Source organism: Solanum lycopersicum, chromosome 1 (genome assembly GCF_036512215.1).
Source record: "Solanum lycopersicum chromosome 1, SLM_r2.1".
NCBI classification, from domain to species: domain Eukaryota; kingdom Viridiplantae; phylum Streptophyta; class Magnoliopsida; order Solanales; family Solanaceae; genus Solanum; species Solanum lycopersicum.
Genome location: NC_090800.1, coordinates 83,263,433 through 83,269,432, shown reverse-complemented (window position 1 = coordinate 83,269,432; position 6,000 = coordinate 83,263,433). Strand labels below are relative to the sequence as shown.

Below are 6,000 nucleotides of genomic sequence, written 5' to 3'. Positions count from 1 at the left end.
TTATACATTTGTAAAAATTTTGCTGAAATAAAATTTAAAGGAAAATTATGTGGATAAACAAACATATATTAGATAATTAACTAAGATAACTATAGTTTGAATTAAACAGCTCACGGCTTAATTTTAGATGTAATTATTGTGTTTCTCTCCTCTCTTCCTCTCTCTCGCCTATTTCTTTGCTTATACATACACAAATTATGTATATTTGACAGATATACAAATACATATGTATATCAGTTACATGTATACAATTATCTGATATATATACATATACACCACAAAAAGCTTCTTTTCATTCTCTTTCCTCTCTCGCTCTCCTTTCCTCCCTCTCCCAATCTCACAAGCTTCTCTCCTATTCTAACATATAACTACGAACGGTAATTAGTAAACTATAGTCATAAAGTATAATTAAAACTATTTTAATATCTATTTGTGAAAGTTCCCTAAAATTTAATTATGAGTCCTAAAAAATTTAAATACATAAACATTTGTGTTTTTTTTAGCGAATTAATAAGATGTTTTCACATTAAATGAAATTGAAGAAGTTACATGAGTGATTGTCGGTCTCAATTTAATTGAACATCAAGTATATTTATGAGGCCTAAAACAAAGATTTCATTCGCTTCTCTCTTAAAATCCTTAATGAAGCCTTTTTTATTTTACTTTTTGCTTCTCTTTATTTTTGACTGATATAAATAATTATTATCAATTATTTTTAGATTAACTTATTGAGTAAGCAACTATTTAGATTAATTTTATTTTCAAATTTAATAGTTTTAAAATTAGCAACTTTTACATATAACAAATATAAAAATCAAATTTATATTCTATAGCTATAATTTATATAATTGCGCTCCATTGTAAATTTTATATTTGCTATGGAGTATTAAATTATATAATTCATTGACTCCTCTTCAGATTTGTGTAATTTCGCTGACAGACCATTTATATAAATCGTTGTCAGCCTCTCATTTGTATAAATCGTTACAGCCTCTTAATTCTTTTATGTGTTTGTATATCTGCATAAAATTTAAATTTGTATTATATTGAAATAAAACATTTGTATATCAAATCTCTCTCTCACACTTTATACAAACATGTGTTTGTATAAAGCGAGAAATGAGAGAAAGACAAAAGAAAACTGGCAGGGGAATATTTTTATTGTATAATTATAAGTTTATATAATGACGATATATGTATTCACATATGTATATACAATTTTCTCTCGCTTTATACAAACAGAAACACAATTTATACATTTCTGTTTGTATAAAGCGAGAGAGGTGAGAGAGAGACTGGCGAGCGAGAGATTTTCAAGGAGAGAAGTGAGTGGCAACAGTTTGTATGGGGCACAATAAAATCAAATTGTGATTACAATATTTAATTAAAAATAATAATTTGTCATTATATACAATTTTTTCTTAAATATAACTTCTTTATGCCCTCTATATTGTGGGGCCAACAGAAAGATGGGGCCGTGGCATGTTTGGGCTTTAAGCGCATCACTCAAAATCTGGCCCAAGCTAGAACCTTGTAAGTTCTCTTCCATTCTTGTTTCCAATATAGTAGTCATGTTTTACTTTTTTGAAAGTCAATCGTCTAATTACACGAAAAAATGAATCGGTGATAATAAGTAAAAAGAAACTGAGTAATCCCATTTTATAGCAGGAATCTTACATGGGAAGCGTTAGAATTTAAAAAGAGTACAGAATCTGTAACTGTTAAGTGTAAAGTTTAAGCATGCTATTAAGTGTAAATTAAAAAAAAAAAAGTATCTTTTTGAAAAAGAGGCATGGATCAGCCTAAGTTATATTGATCATGAAGGTTTAAGAATAAATAAGATCATTGAAGAATTTCATAGCCTTCCAGAGTATGTGTACGTAACATATTAAAAATTAACAGATCATATAATTCTGATTAAGTTATAAGATGGTGAAAATAACACAATGAAATGACAGTATTGAAATTAAAACCGCATTAACATTGAAATATATTAGTGCTTTTTCAAATACAAACTGCGAAAACAACTACAATTGTATCTATCAAACTAAGTTAAGATAAACAAAATAAAAATCAAGCAAACTTTTGTCAGCTAGTTTTTTGTGTACACGTTTGTTTGTGGAAATAAAGGAAAAAGGCAAATATGCGTACAGCCTCCACCACTTTATTGATTTGCAAAGTCAAAAAGATTCCATCACCACAAACAGTATTCCCTTTCACTCACTTTTTATACTCCATATTTTTATTTTATTTTATTTTTAACACTAGTCGACCTCTGTAAATGATCTACATTTACAACCTATATTAGTTACTCTAAGAAGATGAATGCCAATAATGCAATGAACCTCTGCAGTTTCCCACTTCTTTCATGTCCACACAATTTACCATCACAAAAAAATCTAAAATGAATGTTGAAAGGTAAATATTAGATTTAGATGATAAAACTAATTATAACCTAGATATATTTGAGTAAATGTTTAAATGCATATGATAAAGGTGTCAAAACACCTCGGAAATACATGAAATAGTACTACTCGATCGGATTGCACCCATCATAGTTAAAGTTATTTCGTAAGTCTTACAGAAAAGCTTTCTCTTTGTCACTTAACAAAGAGTGTTTCTCTTTTTTCTGTGTTCTTATCTTAAGATAGAATTCTAAACAATTAGAGGTAACAAGTAAATAGCTGTTTTTTAACCTAATCTTCCATATTATTAGCTGTTTTTCTATTCAATTATTTTTATGAAGAAATTGACCCTAGGGTTTTTGAAGAAAGGCAGGAAACCAGATCTGAATGTTTGCAGGCAAAAAGCTATAATGACCACAATCATAGCTATATACTACTTACTATAACAAACAATAGGCATACGTTATTGACCAAAGAAACACAGATCATGACCCAAAAAAGGCAGTAATGATGAAACTCTTTTTTTTTCTTTTCAGGTTGGGATTTGTAACAAACATAAAAAAAAGTCAAGATATTTCATCATTACACCAATCTACAATACAGAACAAACAAAAAAGGATTGATTCACAAACGGACAAACAAAATAGCTTCGCAAAATCAACAAAATAGAGTTATAAGAAAAACTTACCAGAAAAATGGATCTAACAAATAAGTGTTGTGAGAGAGCAATATTCATTGTGGGGAATGAAGCCTGGTCCGACGACATCAAAAACATTATAGATCTATAAACAAAATATACAGATCTATCTATAAGAAACAATTTTTGATTCCTCGAGCCAGACAACATTCCCCGCAATACAAAAGCTCTCTCTCCCGTTACATGGTATTTTGCCACCCCAGAAGTATCGGCTTAGTTTATGGGGGAAAACAGAGAAAAAGATGAAAGGGATAGAGATTAGAATATGTGATGATGAAGAGAATGATTTGTTGGGTAAAATAAAAAGGAGTTGAAAGAAGAGGGTTCCGTTAATAGGACAAAAATAAGGGGCACAGTCTGACTCTACCAGCTGTGGGGGTTTTTCTGAAATGACCACGAACCCCATGCACACTCCTCAATTCTAATTCATTATTCTAAACTCTTGAAAATATTCCAAATACATTTCCCTAATGTATTGAAAATATTCGACACAAAAACACTTCATTTAGGAGTGTTTTTGAATGATCAAAAGATGTATTAACAAAATTAATATCTACTATTCAATTGGTAACCACATAAATGGTAACGGAGGGGGCAATAAATTTAATTAGGGTATTAATGGGATTTAGGTAGTTGGATAGGAGTGAAAGTGTATAGGTAATTAATGTGAACGTATCTGTAATCGTAATCAGTGTCTAAAGTAGATTAAACGAGTAGGTCATACAGCTATAGATTTGAATTATGAGAGAAATGATTAATGATTTTGTCACATTTCCTAAAATCATATGCTAATCTCAAACGCGCCATGCTCTAATTTTACTTTATTTAATTCTATTTAAATTTGGCACTTACTAAAAAATTTATTATATTTTTTATTTTATAATGTTACGTTTTTTTAAAGTCAATATATAAAGAATTATTTTTTCTGTTCATTTTTTTATGGTTATATTATGTTTTCTAAAGTCGATTTGATTAATTTTGAAATTTAAATTAGATTGCATTAATTTGATATTTTAAATAAATTTTAAATATTAAAAGTTGTACGAAAGTATTATAACTTTCAAGTTTTTGAAATTTTAATCAAAATTATTATTGTTTAACTCTAAAAATAAAACTATGACAATTAAAAATAAATGAATATAGTATCAATCTTGAAAGTATGAATATAATTAACATAAAAAGTAAATAATTGATCTATGTTAATTAAATAATTAAAATGAATTAATTTGTGTTCATTGAAATTTTATTTGAAAAAATGTTATCAAGCAAAATACATAATGATAAACCTTTATAATTTTATAAATTGACGTAAAATTTAAAACAATAGATATATAAAAAAGAATATCATATGAATCCAACAACGCATATGTGGAGTAGCTATATTAGTTCTTTTTTTACAGCTTGGTCAACAAACATTAAAAACCTCGAATACTGTGTAAAATAACATTCTACTAACACGGATAGACAGTCCTCCGTCCATTTTTTCTTAATTTTTGATTTAGTATGAAATTTAAAAATATCTTTTCGGTCTTAATTTGCGTGGCTATATTTGAATTTTAAAATTTAAATAAATTTATTTTTAAAATTGTTAATTTGATCATTTAAAAGTTAAAATAGATAATATTAAGTTAATATTTTAAATATAAAAATTAGATATTTAATAATTATACGAAAAGTATTATAAATTGTAATATTATACATGTGAATATGATGAAAATTTACATATTAAATGTTAGTCAAAGTTTTATAATTGAACTATAAAAAATAAAATTACGACAATTAAAAATGATCTAAAATAATAATAAAAAAATTTATTTCAATTTACGGATTTTATTTGACATGACATATTATTTAAAAAGGATAGAAAACTTTTGAAACTTCTTATTTATAACAAAAATACAAGTCATTAATATACTTATACGAGTATATATTATTTCATTAAAAATAAAAGTGAATTATATGAATTTAAATAATATAAACTTATTTTTACTTGTTACGTTACGTTTTTTTAAAAAAAATTAAAATTAATTTAAATTACATCAACTCTATGTAAAAAAAAATAAAAATATTATAAATTATAATTTTTTTACATATTAATATGATAAAAAGATACATTATAAAATATTATTCAAAACTTTTTATATTTGAATTTAATTAAAAAGAATTATAACTATTCGTATAAATAAGACAAGAAGAGTGGTAAACCTTGATTAAATGATGAGTAAGTGATGATTGTGAATGAGAAGCAGAAATTAATGAGAGCACACAAGTGAGTCAGAGGAGTGGTTGAGATAACCCATAATAATGGACTAAAAATATAATCGTTTTAATTTCATATGACTTGTCCTCTTCTTCCTACTCCTATATCGATGGCCACCATCTCTTTTATTGGATTCGAAGATATAAAAAAATAAATAATGAGTTTTTTATTCTTATATTTGTCTTGAATTCGAATTCTTTGAGGTATAGAATTACTATAGTTAGTGAAGCGTTCTATTTTTAACATGGAATTTTTAGCATAAATTAATATGAAATATAGAGGATAGCAAATAAAAAAATCGTATATCCGTAATGTTAATGTGCTTTAGTACTCAAAAGTAGCTTATTACTCAATAATTTTAAAAAGTGAAAATCTTTGATTTCATAAATTTTAATTTTTGATTCTCCGCAATATTATAAGCTTTTGAATTTAATGAACTCTCGTTTAAATGAAATGGAAAATTAATATGGTTATACAGTAATATGTGATGAGAGTTTTTGATTTGAAATTAGAACACGTAAAAAGGAATGGACCCTCGTTTGGCGCGTCCTTTTTTCATAGGCGAAGAAATCGAGGATTGAGTCAGGCTTCCATCTTTTTCTCTCTGCCCTCTTTTCTGTTGTAACAGAAGCAAAGTA

The 6,000-nt window shown here is 26.6% G+C and overlaps 1 long non-coding RNA gene across 1 annotated transcript; it reads right to left on the bottom strand.

Annotated features, from left to right (window-relative positions):
- Window positions 1-1,960: 1,960 nt before the first annotated feature.
- LOC104649519 (uncharacterized) lies at window positions 1,961-3,499 on the bottom strand. Its single transcript, XR_743433.4, has 2 exons — window positions 3,094-3,499; window positions 1,961-2,399 (listed from the first exon to the last, which is right to left on the bottom strand). It is a non-coding gene; the product is annotated as an uncharacterized lncRNA (long non-coding RNA).
- Between the last annotated feature and the right edge of the window lie 2,501 nt (window positions 3,500-6,000).